This window comes from Lissotriton vulgaris, chromosome 1_1 (genome assembly GCF_964263255.1).
Source record: "Lissotriton vulgaris chromosome 1_1, aLisVul1.2, whole genome shotgun sequence".
NCBI classification, from domain to species: domain Eukaryota; kingdom Metazoa; phylum Chordata; class Amphibia; order Caudata; family Salamandridae; genus Lissotriton; species Lissotriton vulgaris.
Genome location: NC_141685.1, coordinates 618,475,032 through 618,499,126, shown reverse-complemented (window position 1 = coordinate 618,499,126; position 24,095 = coordinate 618,475,032).

Here is a 24,095-nt window from a genome sequence, read left to right as displayed (position 1 = left end):
ACAATGGCCATGACCAACTTTTCTACCATGGAAACCTGGCTGAACCCTATATCGGCGCCTGACATCAGTACAGCCATTCCCCTGTCTACAAGATTGCCCGGAAAAGTCAGACTTCACAAGGCCAAAGGCAGGATCACCATCACCCACAAGAACCCCATCAGTTGTACTATATCCATAGACACATCAACCTCCAACATGGAAAACCTGTCATTCAAGCCAACTTCACCTTACATGGCACTTTCATCTACAGACCACTTGTATACCAACTTCACTGACACCATCACAGACTTTAGTGCACCACGTTTCCTCAATGCTAATAATTACATCCTACTCAGACACTTGTAATTCCACCTGGAGGACCAAGTCGACCCCAACTCAAGACTACCCATTGATTTCCTAGGAAGCCTGCTCCTCTCTGAGTAAAGGGACGTAATCACATCACTAGACATCTCCTGGACCCTATTTTCTACTTCTGCAACATCAAAGTCCAAAAGCCCACACCAATTCCCAGAAGAGACCACACCCTGGTCAAGTTCAGCATCCCCATCTCAGTCGAATGCATATGCACCACCAACGCCAGACAAGCACTCTGAAATTGGAACAGTATCACTGACATGGACAAGACACCTCTCTCAACACCCATTGATCCAAACACAGCAACAGCCTCCCCAAAGACATCAAGAATTTCAACAAATGGGACACCATCTCTATTGACTCCCTGACCCCACTCAAGAAACAACAACACAACAAGATCCAGACCCAATGACTGTCGGTTCATGGACAAACTCAGACTGATGAAACGCTACTGCAAACAACAAGAGCACAAGTGGAGAATGAGCTAGGACTATGCAAACAGAATCACACTCAAAGCCGCGCAGAAACGGTACCATCAAACATGCCTCACTGGTGGATCACATCTATACCAGCACCAACAGAAGCAAAGTAATCTTCATCATTGTGAAATATTTCACCCCACCATCAGCCACCCTCAACTAGATCACTCCCTTGTAAGTCCTCTGCAAAAATCTCTCTCAATTCTTCAGCAACAAAAATATCGCAGTTTACAGCAACTTCAGCATGTAACAGACCAGACAGATCTCGCCAAACACCTGCCGATTTTATCCAAGAAACAATGCTAACCACACAGCCTGCCATCACCCCAGATATAACTGCTGCCACCATGAAGTCCATCCACTCAGAGGCCCAATCTCCCCCTCCTCCCCCACACCTATTCCAGTTCGGTAACCCATCTTCACCCTTCTGAATGTCTCCACTAACCTTCCTAGATGCTTGTAAACATTCAACTGCTGTCCCATTGCTGACAAAATCCCCTGAAAACCCTTCAACTCTCACCAACTAGAGACCAATCTCCCTGCTACTATTTTCAACCATAGTCATAGAGAAAATCATTAACAGACACCTCACCGAATATCTCAGCGACCACCAATTCCTCGACACCATTCAGTCTAGTTTCAGACCCAACCACAGCACATAAATTGCCATGGATGACTTCCATATGACTTTGAACAGAGGAGACAATGAAGCCCTCCTCCTCCTAGACCTTTTGGCAGAGTTTGACATTGTCTCCCATCCCATCCTCAGAATGCCTGCACAACATTGGAAGCCAAAGATGTGCACTCCGATGGATCTGCTTTTTTCTGACTGGATGGACCCAGTCAGAGAGCCAAGCACTGTTCACCCCAGACACCCATGACCTTATCCATGGAGTTTTGTAAGGAGCCACTCTGACCCAGACCCCCTTCAAATTATATTTGATCCCTCTAGCCAGCATCATACACTCTCACAATATCCAATATCCTCCCCTACACTAATGACACAAAACTCATTCTCTCCCTAACTCACAAGACGTCCAGTGCCGGAATCAAGTTTAATGCCTGCATGACTGAAATCGCCCACTGGATGAATACCAACAGTTTAAAGCTGAACAGCAACAAGACCGAAATCATGATCTTCGGGAAGAGCACATCACAGTGGGACTCCACCTGATGTCCAACAGAGCTAGGGCCAAAACCAACCCTCACCAGCCACGTCAAGAACATCGAGATTATCTTCAACAGTAAACTCTGCATGACTGGCCAAGTCAAATGACATCACTGCCTCATGCTCTCATACCCAGAAGACACTGAGGAAGATTTTCAAATGGCTCCCAATCAGCTTCCATTAGGCCCTAGGTGTGCCTGTGCTCACACCTGTCCAGTGCAAGAATAGTCTCCTGGGTGATAGTGTGCTCTACAATTCTTCATAACATATTCCGGCAAAAGAAGGAGGTTACTTCGTCATCAGAGCCCAGGGGCCCAATTGAAGAAGTAAAATACCAGATGATAGGATATGCGATTTCGCAATGCATTAACCTGAGAGGGTAACAATGATGGAGGAACAGTGGGGTGTCAAACAAAAAAAAAATGGAGCATACAGTGTCAGGAAGGTGGTTCACTCTCGGACACAGCCTGGCAAGGTGACTTTCTAATGAGGGCATGTCGAGCCATGCGCCAAAGGGTGTTGTGATGCAGTGGTCTAAACTACAATAATCAGGCCTTTGGGATGGGTCGTTGGGCCTCAGGTATGGGAAAAGGGATTGTGAGGAGGAGTCTTCGTCTACAGTTGTGTCAGTCAACTTTAGGTTTTCTCAATTGTGGCTATTTGCTGCTGGTGTAGTCCTTTTTCATAACATGTTTATTTGTAAAGCACACATACACCCAGAAGGTTATCTTGGGGCTGAATAACAGATGTTTATTTGGAGTGGATGACTACACATTCCAGCTCCGCTCTTACCTTAAGTGGCCAGAATCAAGTAGTGGTGCTGAGGCAGAGATGAGTATTCTTCTAGTGAGTTGGTGTAATTTCTTTCACAAGTATTAGAGTCAATTTCAGAAAGCAGTAGGCCCCCTTGTGTTTTTTCAGACTCCAGTATATGTTTAATCTAATGCAACCACTTCCCAAGATGCCAATTCAGGCAGCCCAGTGATTGATACAAATCACCCTAGTACTCTGCCCAATAATTGTTGAGACAAGGGCAATCCCAGACAAAGTGTTTGGAATCAGTTGCAAGCGAGGCCCATTGAGCATAGGAGTTTGATGCCCTGGGGGAATATCCTTCTAATATGTGGCAGTGAAAGGTAAGCCCTGTGAAATATATAAATTTGTGAACATTTGAGCTGGATGTTCCGGAATACTTTGTACAGGAATTCTAGTGCCTGATCACATTCCTTCCCATAAAGAACCTTGCCAAATTTGCTCTCCCCTGTTTCCTGTATGAGGGAACATATGTGTGGTTAACCAAGGCCATATTAAGCCTAGTGAAAAGCCTGCGATCCTTTCTAACGTTGAGTAAGGAGTTCAGTTCATGCATCAGTGGTTCTGCATCCGCCTTGGACCAGATCTGTCTGAGGATGTTCCATATCAGGCCATAAGTAAAGAACTGGCCTACATGGAGGCCAGAGTGTCCCGCCAGATCTGGAAACTGCAAAGGTTGCCCATCCTGAAATAGATCGCCCAGTGTTGTTATGCCAACCTGGTCCCAGAGGGATAACTCGCGACTCACCAAATATTCCATAGGCTTGGGTAAACCCATCAGCGGTATCACTGGGGTGTAAGGACTGTCGGATTTAGTACCCAAAAGGTCACTAGTCAGGTAGCAGAAAGTCTCCAATGGTGAGAGGTGGTGCAACTGTGCACATCTTGTCCAGGGAGTGCCCTGCCATTGAGTGAGCCAGCCATTGGAAGTGGGCAGCCAGATAATAATAATTCAAGGTTGGGGGCACCCAGTACACCCTGCTCCACTGGAAGGTGCAGATTGGCCAAAGCTTCATGGTGGTGAGACCCATGTCATTTCAATTGTCCGAGGAGTCTTTCTAAAGGACCCTGTCTGGGTGGAGGATACCGGAGAATGGCCTTCCAGAGGGTGACAGGAAGGCAACTGGCTTCCTTATATATCTCAACAAGCTTAGCTACCAGGGTGTCAGCAAAGATTTTATAGAAGTCAACTGGCACTTTACTTACTGCCAGGTCAACAATACCCCCTCTAGAATTCTGGACAGTGATGGGAGCATTGATCAAATGGTATGCCATCCAGAAAGTAGAAACGAGAAAGGCAACATCAAGCGGTGAGCTATAGTGGTCTCGGTAATAATGATGGAACAAACAGAGGATAGCTTGTTTGGAGCAATTTAGCACCCTGTCTGGACTTCGTAACACTGTCACTTGTGTCAGTTGTGCCTCAGATTGAAGTAACCATGACAATAGGCAGCCTGATTAATCCCTTTCCAAGTGCCAGACAGAATAGGCCAAGTAATCAAGGCATGCACGTGTCTCATATGGACCTCTTAGCATTTACGATTAGGGATCATACAGGCACATGCATCAAGCGATTAAGAAATCGCAAATCTTGCGAATCGCAAACAAATGGCATTTGCGATCGCAAATCACTGTGTGCCAATGCATCAACGTTATTTTTGCGAGAATCTGTATTTTTTCGTAAAAATAAATAATCGCAAAATTATTCTGAGAAAACAGTTGCGATTCTTTATTTGCGATTCTCAAACAGAGAATCGCAAATAAAGAATCGCAAATTAAATGCATAAAAAATTGCTAATAGCGATTTTCCTAGAAATCGCAAATTTGCTATCGCAAAATAAGGTGGAACACAACCAGGTGGTAATCATGAGTGCAAAACTCGCACAGCTGAAAATCAACTGAAACTGATTTAAACACACCCACAATGAGCTCCTACAAGTCACAATGGCAGGGCTGTACCTGATGGCAAGGAGGATGAGGCTGCAGGCTGCTCGACAGAGAGGGAGGCGAATCAATGAGCGCATCTTCAGATTCCGCATAACTTTGCTAGGACAGCAGGAGGAGGAGATATACGATAAGTATAGGCTGAATGCAGCAATGATACATGATCTCATCAATTAATTGGACCCCATCCTACAATGACAGACTCGTAGGACCAATGCCATCCCAACGCATGTACAGGTTTTATGTTGCCTACATCTACTGGCGTCAGGCAGTTTTCTGGGTGTAATTGCAGTAGCAGGAGGTGTGTCGCAAAGTGCATTTTCAAGAATATTCAAAGCATTCCTTGATGCCATGATGGTCAGGATAGGCTCTCATATAACTTTCCCTACCACAGCCCATGACATTACTAAGACTAAGCAGGAGTTTTACCAAATTGCAGGCTTCCCACAAGTTCTGGGTTGTATTGATTGCACCCATGTGGCAATATGTCCCCCTGTAGCACAGGAATATTTGTATAGGAATAGGAAATGTTATCATTCCCTCAATATTCAGGTTGTGTGTAATGCCAAAAACATCATAACGGACATTACTGCGCAATTTCCCAGCAGTGCACATGATTCATATATATTCAGGCAAAGTGGCTTTCACACCCGTCTTGCAAGAGGAGAATTTGGAGAGGGTCATCTGCTAGGTAAATATGTGCAATACAGTAACACATTCATTGTACGTATGTCAATGTCAAACAACCACTAACACCCTTTGCTTCCTCACATGTAGGTGACAGCGCATACGACTTGTGGAATTTTCTCATGACAACTTACCTCAATCCGACAACTGCTGCCCAAAAGAGATACAATGCAGCACATATATCAACAAGGAACGTTATAGAGCGCACATTTGGGCTGCTGAAGAGCCGATTCAGAAGCATTCATAAGACCGGTAGAGCACTGAAATACAACCCTGAACAATGCTGCAAGATAGTCACAGCATGTGCCATGCTGCACAACATTGCAACAAAGGGAGGTTTGGAAATGGAGCTGTCTACAGCGACTGGGAGGATGGGATCCAGCAAATGCAACACCACCGTGCCCTACAAGGATCAGGTGCAGCAGAAGGGCGCAGGAGAAGATTGGAGATCACACAAAATTACTTCTGAAGTGAGTAATGATGACACAAAACAGTATTTTGCAAGAAAAGTAAGCTTTATGTAAGGAAAAATGACCAGGGTATTGAGGCACACTTTCAAAGTGAGTAGTGGCACAAGAGTCTTGTTAATAAACATGTATACATCAAAAGGAACTAATACTTGAAAGTCAGTAATAAGGTCACATTGTAACAATGGTTACATCACCATCTTTGAAAAACATTGTACATGAGAGCCTAGCGCTTTCTCCCACGCACACCCAGACGTCTGTCAGTGTCAGCATCTTCATGCCTCACTTTGGGAGTGGAGGGGGTGACGCTGCGTGTATTGTGTCTCACTGCAGTGGCAACTGGCATTATAGTACTGCCCATGCTTGAGGCACACTCACTACTCTCTTCCTGCGCAGACATGGTGCCTCCACTAGTGGATGCATTCATCATCTCAACAGCATTGGTTACCTGGTCTAGTGCTTTGGCTACATCTCCGCTCCAATGACACATTTGGGTTTGCATGGTCACGGACCTACGTGCCAGCAGTGCAGTTGTAGTGGCCAGCCTATTCTTTGACTTTACATACAGTTTGAGGTTCTGCATAAGTTGCCGACACGGTCTATTGTGAGATGCATGTCCCTCCTGCATGAACTAGGTCAGTTCCTGCACACTACTGGACAGTACAGCTATGTTTTCTGCCATCTTTGCAATATCCATCTTCACTAATCGAGTGTTCTTGCTCTGCAGGTGATGGGTAGGAATCATCTGTCCCTCCAGGCCACCCCAGACCTCATTTGTCTGCTCCGCCTGCTGTTTTCTGCATGCTCTGCGTCTCCTCCGTCGCACTCTGAGATTGCCTCTAGGGTTCTGTGTTGGTGTAGTTGTGGTGCTAGTACTTTGGCGAAGGCTGCTCTCAGGTGCTGCATTGGCCTCATCATCTGACGCCATGGGAACCGGTGTTGGGACTGGTGCCCTACGTGAATTTGGAACACGTGTCTGTGTAGTTGGCAGAGCTGGTGTGTCCTCATGTTCAGATGCGCTGTTGTGCTGCATTTTCAGGACCTCACTATCCCCGGCCTCAACACGTTCTGCATCTGTGAGGTTAAACAGTGCAAAACAGCATTAATTCATGCTTGTGAGGTCATGTCACAGTTGACAATTATTACATTTTAAATACATTCGGACATCTGCTACACTATTTGTATTTGTTTTTTCCATATGTGTGTGTTTGTTATTATAACAGCTTGCCCTGCCTACATCCCCCATGATGCACTTTCCTTTTTGATAACAAATGTACTAAATGCTTCACAGTGTGCACTTACGCTGTGCTGAGCTCAAGTCTTGACTTAAGTATTTGGGACAATGGCAACATGCATTCCTCTTACCTTCAGATGCCTGTGCAGTTCCTGAGGTATCCAGCTGCGTCACACCAACAACAGCTTCAGGCGGGATTGTGGATTCCACCAAGTCCTCCAGTGGAGAGTTTCCAGTGTCTGTTGGTGTTCCCCCTCCTGTTTTATGTGCCTCCTTCAACTGGTCTGCAATTTGCACCTTAGCCCGACTACGCAGATCGTACCATCGCTTTTTTAGCTCTTCATTGGTGCGGTGTGTCACCCCAATTGCATTTACTCTGTTCTAGATCTGGATCCATATTTTCCTTTTCTCCTGCTCTGATTCTTTCAATGAAGGTTTGCCAAACAGCTTATCATGGCTGTGCACCACTCCCTCCATCAGTATTTCAATTTCTTTTTCAGAAAATGTCAGTTTTCTTTTTCTGCCTGTTTGGCTGTCCTCTGCTGTTTGTGCGGCTTCCATTTTCAGTTGGTTGCCAGGTGTTTGCAATCTCTCTCTCCAACTCCTCTTCTGCTCCCAGAGCCAGCTACCTCCTCTCCCTGAGCCTCAGCACTGAAAATGAGGCTTGGAGTGCAGACTTCCTGGTTCTGATGTCATCAAGATGCTTTAATGTGCGACTCCGGAATTTGCGCTTTTCGCAAATTGCGAAATCGCGAATTTGCAAAATCCAGAAATCGCTAATATTTCTGCAATTTTTACCGATTCTTTATTTATTAGCTAATTTTATGATGCATCGCGATTTGCGATCCCTTATTTGCAATTCCTTAAAAATCGCTAATAAGGAATCGCAAATTTATAGAATGATGCATGAGAGTCTCGAAGCGCAGGGTCACCAAACATGCTGTTTTCCATGTTGATGTAATACTTTTCATCACTGTGTAGGTTTTAAAGGATAGATGTTTAAACCCCTACAGAGGTCTACTGATCCCACTTATTACCACTTTACAAGCCTCCCACTCCACAGAGGGGGAGGATGCTCTCCCGGTATTAGTTTCAAAGTACTCACTGATGCCATCCACCAGGATATCCCTGAACACCAGGTCTTCCAAGACAGTAGGCTGCAAGTGCCACAAGAGAAATAGGATATGTCTCCATACCCTAGAAAAGGGAGAGAAGTAAGAGGATGTGATCGGATAATTTTTTCCCCGGGTAATCAGGCTAGGAGACAGCCATGCATATTGGACATCAATAAATAATTTTACATATCGCTGGTGCCCAGGCGCAACAAACAATTAAATACCCCACACGTACTAGCAACAAAATCATACTAACTCACTCACACAACACATTGCTCAATAACAATCCACTGCATCAAATACAATAATCTCCTAAACAATCGTTGAGGATATTTTACACAAATTTAAACACAGAATGCTTCATAACTATTCATCCCTATTGAATAGCCACAAAAACACATACATGATGATATTAAAAGGATATGTTATGGTTAGTGGACACCAGCGCCTGGGCTGACGGTTCAATTGAAGCTACAAAAGAATATGTTACAATGAGGCATTGGATACACATGTTAAAATTATGGCTATTCAATAGGGAGGCATACTTATGAAGCATTCTGTGTTTAAATTTATGTAAGGAATATGTTACAATGAGGCATTGGATACACATGCTAACATTGTGGCTATTCAATAGGGAGGAACAACTATGAAGCATTCTGTTTAAATTTATGTAAAATGTCCTCAACGATTGTTTAGGAGATTATTGTATTTGATGCAGTGGATTGCCATTGAACAATGTGTTGTGTGAGTGAGTTAGTATGATTCTGTTGCCAGTATGTGTGGGGTATTTGTTTGTTTGTTGCGCCTGGGCACCACCAATATGTACAATTATTTGTTGAAGTGATGTTGTATTTATTGGAGTATTTAATAAATGTTTCTTAAATGTATATTTGATATTTTGATACACTAAAAAAGGGTTAAATAAATGTGAAATATATGCCCCAATGACAATGGTTCCATTGCATTAGCTGATAGCATCTTACTGTCTCTGTTGTTGCTCACTGTTCTTTTGCCCTTTGGGGACAGGATTATATAGTTCCCTTGTTCTTTATCCTTGATGTATAGCGTATTTATAAATCATTTGCAGGCAGTGGGTTTTGTTATTGATTGATACTTGTAGTTTTCCCCTGTTCCCCTGCCTTGTTCTGGGACACCCTTCTGTGTGATTGTTCTTCCATTAGTTAGTTCACACACCTATTGCTGAAGGTCCTCTGATTGTGGGCTGTAAACCAGTTCGAAGTTTCTTAGAGTTCATAAGCCTCTCCACCAGTGTCATGTGATCATCTTGCAGCAAGTTCATATCAATCACCACTGCATCCACCTTTGTTTCCAGGGAAGCTTGGAATGATTCAATCACCCATACAATAGAATCTAGTTTGATGACCTCTGCCCCAGAGCCACTAGGTTGTACTGAACTCTCTGATGGCTGAAGTGAAGGGGAGGAGGCAGCCCTGGATGATTTTGTGTAACCAGTCTAAACAATGACTTGGGAGCCAGGGAGACATATGGTTTTGGCTAGAGATTCTTCCTTAACAGTGTGGTAGCAGAGGAATGGACTAGGACAGGTCAGGAGCAAGTATCTCCGTGAAGAAAGTGGCCCAATTAGGGTCACCTGGGTCACTAATGACCATCTCTCAGCCTTCCATACTAAATGATGAGTCGGTCAGACAGTGGAGAATACAAACCAATACCAATAACTATTTATTCATATACACTCAGAGGGGAGACCAGTGACTAGCAGTGCTGCAGAGGGACTGAAAACAACAAGCATAAAGATACATTATGTACATTTCGTAACTGGGTTAAAACATGCCCATAGTGGCATTTTCCAGGCAGGTGCTGCTAAGAAATGGAAGACAAGGAAAATAATGGTCTCAGCACTCGTATCTTACACAAAGTTGCAAAGTCCAAAGTTTTTCCAGTCGGGCCCGTCACCAGGCAAATGGGAGAGGGCCTAAATCTAGAGATAAAGGTATGTTATGTTATGTTATGCGTTTTTATTTGGCGCACAGATGCTCCAGCTAAGGAGCGTCCTGGCGCTCGACAAGGTAGCTGCACAACACAACTAAAACAAAAAAACAAACGTATGTACACAAACTAAGGGAATAAAAAGGTTTTCACCGCGCGGCGAAAGGAAAGCAAATCTCTCATAGCCCGAATCGCCGGGGGCAGGGAGTTCCATAGGACCGCCGCGCGCACTCGGAACGAGCGTCCTCCGGCTCTACTCCGCTTGAAGCGCGGCACCACAGCCAGTTCTAGGTCCGCAGATCTTAAGAGTCGCGCTGGGGTGTAGTTGGCAAGGAGGGCCATAAGGATCGTTGCTGGGGACCCCTTCAGAATTTTATAGGCGACGCAGAGGACCTTAAACTGGATCCGCTGGGCCACCGGAAGCCAATGCAGTGACCGCAGGGTACTGGAGGTAGGACAGAATCTTGGGAGGCCTACCACCGCTCTAGCTGCGGCGTTCTGAATCCTTTGTAAGCGCCCGATCTCTGCCTGATTCAGACCAGCCAGCAAGGAACTCGCATAATCCAGCCTGGAGATGACAGTGGCTTGGATCATGAGTTGCCTGGTGGGGGCATCGAAGAACTTAAGCACAGGACGGAGCCCGCGCAGGATGCCAAAGCAACATGCTGCCGTGCGTTTGGTATGGCACACAAACGTGAGGGAAGGGTCCAGCCAGACCCCGAGGTTCTTAAGCTCGGCGACTGGGATGGGAGCAGGACCCAAATCCCCAGGCCACCATCTCTCTCCCCACAGATCCGGCTGTCTGCCAAAAACCATGACCTCGGTCTTACTAGCGTTCAGCTGGAGACAGTTGGACGTCATTCAGCTGGCGACCGCCCGCAGTCCTTGTTGAAACCTGGGGGCATCGACTTCGGCATCCCCGCTGATCGTGACCGCTAGCTAGGTGTCATCGGCGTATGACACCATCGTCATACCCCATTGCCTGACAACCTCAGCTAGCGGCCTTACGTACAGATTAAACAGTGTAGGGCTCAGCGAGGAGCCTTGGGGGACCCCCAGGTTCAACGGATGGAATTTGGACTGGTAAGGTGGGACGGTCACGCTAAAGGCCCGGTTGGTTAAAAACGACCGGAACCACTGGAGAGCGATACCGGTGACACCAGCCTCCTCTAGGCGCAGCAGAAGGATCGGGTGCGAGACGGTGTCAAAGGCAGCGCTCAGATCTAATAACACAAGCGCTGCCGTTTGTCCCGCGTCAAGCACGGAGCGAAGATGCTCCACCATATAAAGCAGAGCCGTCTCCGTGCTATGATCAGCCCTAACCCCATTCTGCGTTGCGTCGAGGATATCTGCGCGGCGAAGATGTTCCGAGAGGACGGCATTTACATGCGCCTCCATAACCACGGCAAGAGTGAAATCGGCCGATAGCTCTCAGGCTTGCTGCCGTCCAGGCTGGGTTTCTTAAGTATAGGCCGAACCATGGCTCACTTCCACTTCAGTGGGACCTCGCCAGATGTTAACGACGAGTTGATCAAGGAACATAGCGGTGAGCTATCATGTACCGCTAGGTCTTTGAACACATCTGGCCAAAGTGGATCCTCTGGGGACCCAGACTTCACTCGACGGGCCAATGTGTCTAGGCTATCAGATGTTAACATAGGTAAGGAATGCAATCCCTCAGATGGTAACGGCTTAGGAGATGGATTAGCAGAGGGAGTGGCCGAAGGAAAGGCCCGATAAATGGCATTCACTTTTTCCAGGAAAAACTCTGCCAATTTTTCACAGTGCTCAACAGAGCTCTGGTGCGTCGTTGTTACTTTTTTGGCAGTAAGGTCTTTCAATACCTTAAAAATAGCCTTAGACGGGTTCGAACTAGTCCTAAATTGTGCAGCATAAAATGCGGCACGAGTTCTGCATACCGCCCGATGATACACTTTCACAGTCGACAGGTAGAGAACTTTCTTCGTGCTGTTATAGGCTTTACGCCAAGCCCGCTCTGCACGCCTACAAGAGACCTTCAGTGCCCGCAGTGAGTCGTCGTACCAGGGGCTGGCTTTACCAGCTCCAGTTTTACAGCCTACCAAGGGAATAAGGGTGTCCAAAGCCCTGGATACCCAGTTGCAAAACTGTCATAAACCTGATCAGGCGATCCCAAGATGTCAAATGGGTCAGCCGATAGGAGGTGGAAAAACTCATCCAGCTTAAGTTTGTTCCAGCGTCGTCTTGGAACCGAGCACACCACTGGCTTAGATTGAATAGCCGAAATAGGGCAATGGATCTGTATCAAATAATGATCAGTCCATGCTAGAGGTGTGTAGCTGGTAAAGCAGGCTTCCGTAAGATTAGTAAAAAACGGATCAAGGGTATGACCCCCTGAGTGGGTGGGCTGTGCCACCAGCTGATTCAGCTGGAGCGCCTCAAGGTCTGCCACAAAACTGGACACCGAGGGACTGATAGAATTGTCAAAATGCAGATTTAAGTCTCCAATGATGGAAAAATTGGAGCACCCCGTAGTCAGTTCACTAATGGCATCAGGTAGCGCCGCTCTGAAAGCCACTTCACTCCCCGGGGGCCGATAAATCAATAGGCCCGACAGGGTGAAGTTTGATGTAATAGCTACCTTGAACAATGCGCTTTCGCAACCCGGGATTTTTTGCCCATGCCACTTACAAGAATAGCAGGATTTAACAGCGAGAGCTATTCCTCCGCCTCTTGAAGCGCTAATAAGAACAGTCTGTTTAGTGAAGCAAAACCTAACATTGCAGAAATGAAACATAAAAGAGGGCTTTTCTCAGAAATAGCAAATGATTAGTTTCGATCATGATTCAAAATGGCGCCTGAACAGAAAATGGTGCTGCGAATGCTAACTTTACATATGCAATGCTTAAGCACGAATATTTGTATTCTAACACCAAAGCCTAACTAGGACAGGCAGATGCAGTCAGCAGATAGAAAGTGCAAAGAGCACTAGGTCCAGTAGAGAGAAGCGCTCAGCACTAGAGGATGGAAAAATCCAGCTTGTATAGGTGAATCCACAAGGTGGAAGCCCCCACCAGTGGGTCAGACAGTCATAGCAACCTGGCCAGCCCTGCTTACTATGATGTTACCCTCCATGGGGCTGCAGGCAGTGCAGTACAAGTAGCTACAAGTAGCCTAGCCACCAGGGTTTACTAGTTCCAAACACTGGGCTCATGAGGGGAGAAATTAGGTGGTGGGGCTGAATGGGCATTCCCAGAGTCCTGAAAAACGTCACGTAGGAGGTATATCTCTGTTTTCTGAGGACACCAAGGCTTGGGTTCCAGGCCCAGGAGACACACCTGTGTGAAAAGTGAGTCAGGCCAGATCTGAGCCATCGGCTGCCCTATGCGGCATGAGGCCTTAGGTGCTGTCCACTGAAAACAAGTGGCCCGAGCAAGTGACAGTGCCCATACAGCTCAGCAGGCTGCCAATAGCATGAAGCAGGGTAGGCCTGGTGTTCGATGATGGTCAGGAGACGGGCCATGTCCCCACAGCAAGGCTCACAGGATCAAATAAGGAGTGGCCCAAGTTGGGACCTGATGTCTACTAGATCCAGATGGGAATAGGCCGCTTCAGGGTGGTCCACCACCTCCAGCCAAACCAGCGCTGATTGGTGAAGACAATGAAAGCCACAAAGGCACACCACTGGGAACCACCGCGGAACTTTGGATTTGCACTCTCCCATTAGGCCCAGTGGCCGAGAAGTCCAAAGCCATATGGTCTGGCTCCTGACTCAGGAGCGGAGAGGGGAAGTCCACTGCTGGCATCAGCAGCCACCTCAGCTGCGTTAGTAGTAAAGGTGTGTGGAAACCTGTGACAGTAGGTTCAGTCCTCTTCTGATTGTCCACAGGTCCAGGAGTTTTCTGAAGTTGGTGTCTGGAGGTGCCACATTTATGTATGGCATGAGCTAGCGGGTGTGAATACCTCCTGGGCATGCGCTAATCAGTGGGGGAAAAGTTCCTTGTGCCAACCCTACCCACTTTGGGAATTTTGAAGATGGCTAAATTCTGTGACCACACTAAACTTGGGGTCTGAAAGTTGGGGGTGTGTGTCAGGAATGCACTATGGCGATCACACACCAAAATCCAATTTAAAGCAGCCATGGTACCTCCAATAGTCAGGTGTTTGTTAAGCGCAACTACTCACCCGTAAGGGTCTCAGGGCACTGGCGGGTGTAGGAGGGGGGGTCGCAGGTTCCAGTTCATCAAGGAGGGGGTCTATTCAAGAGCCAGGTTTTGAGGTTTCTTGAGAATATGGGGAGAGATGTTATCTGTCTGAGGTGGAGTGGAAGGTTGTTCGAGGCTCTGGCCACGCGGAAGGAGAAGGAGCGGCCTCCCGATCTGGCCTTTCTGTTGCGGGGGGCCAAGGTATAGGAGAGCTGGGCTGATTGTAGGGTACTTTGGCGTGCGAGAAATTTGAGTTGGCTGTTCAGGTATTATTATTATTATTATTATTATTATTATTATTATTTATTTTTGTAGAGCTCGTAGTCACCCGGAGGTATCCCAGCGCTAAAATATCCTATCTCCTAAGTTCAGTGGGACAAGGGAGAAAAAGAGGGAGAAAAAGAGGGGGGGAAGGAGGGCACAGAAGATCAGGGTTACGGACAAGCATGGTTCATTGCGGAAAAGGTGCGGGAAAAGGTGAGGTATGCTGGTCCGGTGTTGTGGAGGACTTGTGAGCAAGGGTTAGCATCTTGAAGGTGACTCTAGCTTTGATGGGGAGCCAGTGGAGTGTGCGCAGGTGCTGGGAGAAGTGGCAGTGTCTTGGCAGGTTGAGGACCAGTCTTGCGGCAGCATTTTGGATGTTCTGTAGCTTGCGGTGAGGTTTTTCTTTATTCCGGCATCGAGTGCATTGCCGTAGTCGAGCCTGCTGGTGACCAGGGTGTGAGTGACGGTCTTTCTGTGATCGAGGTGGATCCATTTGAAGGTCTTTCGTAGGACGCGTAGGGTGTGGAAGCAGGAGGGCGAGACAAAGTTGATCTGGTGGTCCATTTTGAGCTCTGAGTCCAGGATGAATCCCAGGTTGTGTGCATGGTCAGTGGGGGTAGGCGGGTTTCCGAGGGTGGGGGGCCACCAATAGTATAATAAAGTAGGCTTTTCGTGCAACCAGACCCTGCATACACAAGAATTGCATCCTTTTTACACCCTTTGAAGTGTGCCTTAAGTGTTATATGTAAACACCAGCAAACCTGTCAAGCATGGTCTGACGTTCAAGCATAATTTGGCAATGTAATTTCAAAATGAGGCCCAGTATGACTTGATAAATGTAGTTGAATGGTTGGTTACTATCCGGAGTTACGGCAACAACAGAGTCAGGACCCAAATTTGTGATTGCCACTTCCCCCTCAAGTGTTTGCGCCCAAGAAACAGTATGACTGGAGCCTACCTGGCTAGGGGACAAAGGAAGGGCCCAAAGTGCCATCCTCCAGTACCATTGCTCATGGTGTCTGCGGATCTCTTGTGTCATGAGACTCGAAGACCCTGAGCCTACTCTGCCGGCCTCCATGAGTCCCCCCACTGAGACAAATCTAAAATGTCCAATACTCCGATCGAGGAACCTTGACCTAAATCTGAACCACAGAACCGCACTGCCCTCCGGGTGCTTGAAAAAAATCTGTTTTATCCTGTGCAACTACCTGAAATCTAGCTGGGTGTGGTACTCTCTTTGCACTGTCACTATAGAAGATGGCACAATCGCTGCTGCATTACGATTTTTAACTTACAGGACCTGGGTGCATATACCAATTAGAGCTATGCCAATTTCACTATGGTGAAAGGGGGAGCACAGGCACTTTATCTCTGGTTAGCAGGGGTAAAGTGCACAGAATTCTACAGCCAGGAAAAATAAGGGTCCAGCAAAAGGCAAAAATTCTGGGGTAAACCCGCGGAAAGAGCACATTTCCTATATTGAGAAGTATTTTTTTCCTGCACCTATGAAAGTCTTTGCAGTTTGTCCTAACTCGAACCCGTACTTCAACAAAAGGTGAGATAGATGCTTCCCAATGCCTCTGCATGCCCTTGCACTTTTCATGCCTCACCTAATTCTGTCTAGGTCATTTTAGCCAGAATTTAGTTTTTTTCTTTTTCTGATACATATCATTTTGAATTCTACAAAGAGATGATATGATAATGATATAAAGGCTTTTATAATGCGCTCTATTACTAAAATAGTATCCTGGCGCGGAAGGTGAGAGAGTTCAGAAGGCGAGATGAGTTGGCAGTTAAAGAGTAAGACTAAACAGATGAGTTTTCAGCCCTTTCTTAAAGGTCGTAATGGTCGGGGCAGCCGTAAGGTGGAAAGGGAGAGCATTCCAAGCCATAGATGCCCTAATCGAAATGGACTGGCCACCTAGTCGGGAGTACTTAAATCTAGGCACAATCATTTGACGCTGGTTGGCCGAGCGGAGGCAGCGATTAGGAATGTATAAGGCAAACCTTTTCCTCAGGTAGACAGGACCAGTCTGATGGAGCGCGCGGAAAGAAATAACAAGTGTTTTAAACATAATCTGATGGGCAACCGGGAGCTAATGGAGGCTGCGGAGGGAGGGGCGGACGCTAGATCTCCTGTGCAATTTGACCAGAAGTCTTGCAGCCGCGTTTTGGATGACCTGGAGACGTTGGATCAGATAAGCAGGAAGACCGCAAAACAGACCGTTCGCATAGTCAAGCCCTGGAGAGTATCAGAGCACGCAACACCGTCTCTTCAGCCTCTCTCGGAAGGAGGGGAAAAAACCTACGTAAGGCTTTGAGTGTGGCAAAACAAACCCCGTCAGTTTTTTAATATGATCCTCAAACTTAAGGTCATTCCCAAACCAAACTCCAAGGTTTTTTGCTGGGCCACCCATGGATTTGGGACATGGCAGATCACAAGGCCATAAAAGGTCACTGGATTTATCGGGAAAGGAGCAATAAAAAAGAACCTCGGACTTGTCTTCATTACACTTGAGCTGGGCAAGTGCTAGCCAGCGGAAGACCGATGAGAGGCAAAGTTGGGCCGCCGATGTATCCAGATTGTCCTTTGGCCAGGTAAACAAAAGTTGGGTATCGTCGGCGTAGGCCATTATTTTGGCCCCCAGATGTTCCGCCAAATAAATCAAAGGAGTTAAATAAACATTAAAAAGCAGGGGGCTCAGAGTAGACCCCTGGGGGACTCCTGTGGAGAGCTTCTTAAGTAGAGAGGCGTGTGGAGGCATCCAGACCTGTTGCGTCCTATTGTCCAGAAATGACGTCAGCCAGTCAAGTACAGGGCCAGAGATGCCAACGGCAGCTAGTCTAGTGAGGAGTAGAGTATGCGGCACTGTATCGAAGGCGGCAGAGAGGTCTAGTAAAATCAGAACCGCTCTGCCACCTCCTTCAAGGCACTCCCGGATAGCCTCCGATATCTTGACTAGCGCCGTTTCGGTGCTGTAAGCCGCCCGAAACCCAGACTGAGCTGGATGCAATGCCTGAGATGATTCAATAAAATTGTCCAACTGTCTAAAAGTGATCTTCTCACAGACCTTTGCTAAGGCTGGCAATAGTGAGATGGGCTGGTAGTTGGACGGCACAGCCGGATCCAGCCCAGTCTTTTTTAGAAGCGGCAAAAATTTGGCTTGCTTCCAACAAAGCGGAACAGTTGCAGAGGAAAAGGAAAGATTAATAATCTGGGTGACCTCTTTGCCTACTGTTTCAGCTACCCTCCCGATGACCCTGGCTGGGCAAGGGTCAGAGGGAGACCCCGACTTCAAGGCCGCAAGGACTGCAACAATATCAGACTCACTGGATGGAGAAAAGCTAACAAACTGCTCAGCTGGCTTTGGCACAGGGAAGGGGGGTTGTGTTGAGGGGGACATAAAATCGTCACCGACGACGCGCAAGTCCTCTTGGATCTTGGCAATTTTGTCCACGAAGAAAGAGGAGAGCTCTTCACACCAATGATTAGATAGAGGCAACAGAGGTTGCGTGGCACACGGTGATAGGAAACTTTTAACAATTGAAAATAATTCCTTGCTGTTATTATTTGCTTTTTCAATTTGCCCTGCATAGTAACTGCTCTTGGCAGTTCTAATAGCAACATTATAATCTTTTTAAGCCGCACGCAGATCACTCTTTGCCTTAGGCAGGTAGGCTTGTCTCCACACCCGTTCGAGTTTCTTGCATCCCAATTTCAATTCTCGTAGGGTGTGGGAAAACCATGGTTTAGAGGGGGTAGACCGCATCCTACGGATACAATCTTTATTGATGGAGGCAGCAGAACCATTTTCTACCCATGCATTAAAAGTGCTAACCGCCACTTTCACCTCTGAGGTCAATATCGGACGGGTTTGAGACAGATTAATAATCTGGGTGACCTCTTTGCCTACTGTTTCAGCTACCCTCCCGATGACCCTGGCTGGGCAAGGGTCAGAGGGAGACCCCGACTTCAAGGCCTCAAGGACTGCAACAATATCAGACTCAGTGGATGGAGAAAAGCTAACAAACTGCTCAGCTGGCTTTGGCACAGGGAAGGGGGGTTGTGTTGAGGGGGACATAAAATTGTCACCGACGACGCGCAAGTCCTCTTGGATCTTGGCAATTTTGTCCACGAAGAAAGAGGAGAGCTCTTCACACCAATGATTAGATAGAGGCAACAGAGGTTGCGTGGCACACGGTGATAGGAAACTTTTAACAATTGAAAATATTTCCTTGCTGTTATTATTTGCTTTTTCAATTTGCCCTGCATAGTAACTGCTCTTGGCAGTTCTTATAGCAACATTATAATCTTTTTAAGCCGCACGCAGATCACTCTTTGCCTTAGGCAGGTAGGCTTGTCTCCACACCCGTTCGAGTTTCTTGCATCCCAATTTCAATTCTCGTAGGGTGTGGGAAAACCATGGTTTAGAGGGGGTAGACAGCATCCTACGGATACAATCTTTATTGATGGAGGCAGCAGAACCATTTTCTACCCATGCATTAAAAGTGCTAACCGCCACTTTCACCTCTGAGGTCAATATCGGACGGGTTTGAGACAAAGATTCAGTCAAGGTGGCTAAATTGATCCTCTGTGAATGGGAAAGTGGAGGGCCACACTCAGTCTCTCTACCTGTATCCAGAGACCAGGAGAACCTGATCAACTCATGATCCGACCATGTCACGCTCTCAGGGCGGGCCATGACAATATCGAAATTAGAGCAGACCAGGTCTAAGAGGTGGCCCCCACGTGAGTTGGAGTGTCAACCCATTGTTTGAGGTGGGCCATAAAAAAGGCTTCACCTAGACGAGTGGCCTCAATATAGTCTAAGACATCAACATGGATGTTAAAATCCCCCAGAAGGAGGCACCTTGAATATCTTAAGGCACGCAGAATAATAACCTCTTCCAGTGCCCCCACAAAATTCCCAACATATCCCGGCAGCCGATACACCAATGTACCTCCTAAGGTGAAGTGTGAGTTAAGCATAAGGAAGAAATGGAGCACCTCCGCATCCGCCAGCTCGTCTTGGGGCTCACAGGAGAAAACCCAATGGTCCCTATAGATCACGGCGACACCGCCCCCTCTAACAAGTGGGCGGTCTGCCCTCGTGATTCTAAAGCCCCGTGGAATAGCTAACTCCACCACCGGGGCACACGACTCGTTTAACCACATGGCTGCTGGGCGTTTTCCCCCCCTGTGCTGGAAAATGCCATTTTAGTGGCACTATGACGAGCTGAGCTCGTCATCAGCACACGACACCCGTGGGTGATGACGAGCTCAGCTCGTCATCAGCATCGAAAGGGTTAACCAGGTCTCAGTGATAAAAAAGAGATCAAATTGCTTCTCCGCCAAAAGTTCAAAAATATCGGCAACGTGCTTGACCAGCGACCTGGCATTAATTAACCCCGCTCTGATCAGCAAGGGGTCTGTGCTTACTCGAACATGGCAGCTCAATGTGGGATGAAAACGGAAGTTACAAACAGAGCACACCCGATATGAACTATCAGCCACACCCCAAGGATTTTCTTCCCCACAGCTCATGGCACTCAATGCAATGAGTTCTTCGTGTGAATACCGTAGAGTAGTAGACTGTAGTTTCCTATGAAAACAGGCAGGGGGTCTGGCACTAGACACGTCCGGAGCATGGACGGGCACAGACGGGCCCTCCTTTGGCGCTCCTTCGGCGCGCAAACGGCACGCCCGCTGCGCGTGGCCGCTGCGTGTCCGAAAGTGCATCGCTATTTATGACCCAAGCCCCTCCCTCAGCTGGACGAAATAGCAAGGTGCTGTCACCACCCTGAGCAATCGCCCAAGCCCCCGGACACAGGATCTATTTATGACTCAAGCCCTTCCCTCAGCTGGACCACTAACTCTGGTCCCGCAGGGGTCCGGGCCTCACACAAGATGGCGCCCGACCTAGCCCTCCACAACAATGGACACCAAGAAGCTGCGGTGGAACGGGGCACAGGGAGACCGGGTAACAGAGCTCAGGAGCGTTAAAAAGGTACAGTTAATAGCATAAACACACAACACAATTTTTAAAATCAATTGTTTGTTATTTAAAAGGTAACTGCAAGATACAGCGGGGTACAAGTGAGAGCAGAGGAGAGACCTAGGTGTAAACCAGATTGTGGGGAAGCATTGCAAAGGAATCAGAAGGTGACATGATGGTGCTATGTAAAACAAAACTAATGAATCAATAAACTATCAGCTCAAAGAACCAAGATCTCCTTGTAGTGCACTACTGTGATGATCACTTTTTGTAGCATGGAGCTCTGCCAATGACCTGAGATCCATGCTTCTGCCAGCTGACCAGCGAGGATACTTCCAAAAGTGGAGCCCTCTTCATCTGCATGCACAGATCTGTTGTGTGTTATCAGCAGAGTGAGTGAAAAACCTGAAGAAACAGGAGGGGTTTTCCAGTTTTGTAGAGTTGTTTGCCCAAAGTGCTCACCTTTGTTCCTTTTGACATGATATACGGGATTCTGACTACAAAGTAAGGATCCTACTGTAACTCATGAGTGGTCCTTTCACAGAGGCTCTTTTGATAACCACCAAATATGCATCTCAATCTTGAGGCTTGCAGATGCCTATGCGCCTTGTGATCGGCAACTGAAATGTAGTGCTTCAATGTTGCTAGCCAGGTGAACCACAGAAGAGCCAGGTGAACCCAGACACATGGCCAAAACTGAAATTATGCTGATTGCTGATAGACATTTTATAAAAGAGCATTGCCTGCCATGTATTCATGCACTTCTGGTGCCCCCGGATGACCCAAAGCACATGCATGTTTTAAACAATGATGGCAAGACTTGCACTACCAGTTGCACAGAACCTTATGGACTCTTATAATAGGCAGGGCACCTCAGTGCCATTGTTGCAATGTCTAGTCTTTTTTCATAGTTTGAGTTAAAACACATCGGCTTCCTTATACATACCTGCAAGAGCCAGATCCTCCAAATTACTGTATTGAACATGGCATGCTCTAGGTCTGCTTCAGAGTATGACAGATAGAATACATCACCACAAATGTGTGGACAGATGGTCCGCCCACCCTATTTAGAGTTGGGCATACCAGCATGTTTCCAGTTCCCCCACTGGCTGTCCCATTAAAAACCCTGCAGAAGCAACCCAACAGAGTTGTGGTCCTCAATATAGGAATATTGGACAGTTTGCTCTGTTTAGAGGGGAAGGTCTGATGTATATTTTTTCTGTTTCAATCCCCCAGGGAAAACGTGAAGGTCCCAAACACAGGACCCCATTAGATTGGCGGGCGGATCGTCCCCACCGGGCCGGCGGTAGTGACCGCCTGCCCGGCGGGGGCGAGATGCCCGCCAACCTTTCAGAAATGATCCCCACCATATTACAAAGGCTGGGGGTCCGCGGCGGACTGAAATAAAGTCAGTACTTGTTACAAACATTGTCCATTTGCACCTGATTTCCTTATGTGCAGATTACTGGCCTGGGAGCCACTAATTTAGACGTACCAATCCTGGCCCCACTCATGTATTTTTCCATCAGTGCCTCACTCAGCATGAGAACAGTTCCCCATAAACTGAAGCATACCATCCCATATTATCACACAATCCTGATAAAATGACTCTTTCTTGCGTGGCTAAATTACAAATGATGTTCACCTCTGGCCTCCTGTCTGCACACCCATAATTCCATTCTACTTACTGACTTTCAAACTAACTTCTGCTCAAAAAAGGGATCCAGTCAAACCTTTTGAAACTGTTCAATGGGATTTAATATATGGGAAGATATTTGCTCACCCAGAGACAAAGGTCAGGCCTCTGCACTATTCTATTAGTTTTCCATGGTGCCCTAGTTAACATCCATTACATTTATGCAACTGATTATCCAAATATGATGGAATTAGAGGAAAAGAAATCACATGATTCATTTAATTTAATGAGAAGAGGTCTAGATTGGCATATTTCAAACTACCAAGTCATGATCATGCATGAAGTTCTGAAATGATTGGCCTTAACATTAACCATCCATAATGTATATTTGCCCCTCCTTGCTTGGATTGTCGTCTCGAATAACATTGTCTATTCCATCATGTACAATTACATTTAAAACGACTTGAAGAGTCAAGTGGTCACACCAGTCAGGATCTGCCTAATGACCAATCTGTATTAAAGAAGGAAACTACTTGGAGCCTCGCCTCAATAACAAGCCAAGCCTTTCCAACAGGGTAATTGTAGTGTTCTACCGTTATGTGGAATGTTGGGGGCAATTCTGGTCATTCCGAAGCTGACAGTTGACCTGTTGAGTTGAATTCTCTAAGGTGATTGTTCAAGCTGTCTTCACCTGGATTAAATCTACCTATTCTTTACCATCACATGTGCCATATCATCTTTTACTACATGAATTTAGTGATGACCAGGAACGAAGACAGCGCTCACCTGATCAAGTCCATAGCAGCATTAGTGCTCTGGAGAGTTTCCTCATTTTTGCCACGGTGCCGCACCCAAGCTTCCAAGTATCCACGAATATTGTGAACCTCCTGAGGGGAATTTCAGTCAATTTTGGCGATAGTTGTGCTGGCACTTGGCAGCGGCTTTGCGTGTCCAACTCAAAGTGACTTGAGCGTGCATCGAAGCACAGGTTGTTTATTGTCATTCCGGGTCACATCGCTTTCATGGTGTGACGTCAGCATTCTCTGGTCACATTTTGGCGGCCATCTTGGATTGGGCAATTATTCGAGCCCGTATTACTTTTCTTCTCCAGTTCTATTCAATTGGATAACGGTTCGTCTTGCCTGCAATCTGTGTGAGTGCAACAGCTCATTTTTAATGGAAGTTATAGTATCCACACCATTCTCCAGCCTGTATCATCAGTGACAGACACACCTTTGGGAACAGAAGGTTCTCCAACCAGCATCTTCGGTGACAAGCATGCCATTCGTAACATTACAATATTCCAGCCTGTTTATCGGTGACAGGCAGACCTTAAGTAACAGTTAGAATCTCTCTTTTTTTTACATTCTGTAAGGGCAATTGTGTTATTGTTTGGTGTAACCCTCACTATGGCAACATTGTGGCACCGTCACATTTTTTCACAAGTGGCAGATGAGCCCAAAATAGAGTGGAAATGATGGTTTCCTCTGTTTTTAGCATATGTTGAAGTCCTTGAGGAAGAGGATTGTCCTGCTAAAAGAAAACTAGCATCATCAAAGCATTGTTTGGGTGTTGCAGGTTTGAAGGAATTTAGTAATATTTCTCCCATAGAGGATTCAGAAGATATGAATGTTTTTGAACAGGCAATCAGACAGATGAAAGTCCATTTTGAAAAGAGGATTAGGGTATAGAAATGTTCAAATTGTATTCACACACACGGAAGGAAGAGGAATCTATAGAAGACTATGTTTCTGCATTACTTACTTTGGCAGGGTTGTGTGCTTTT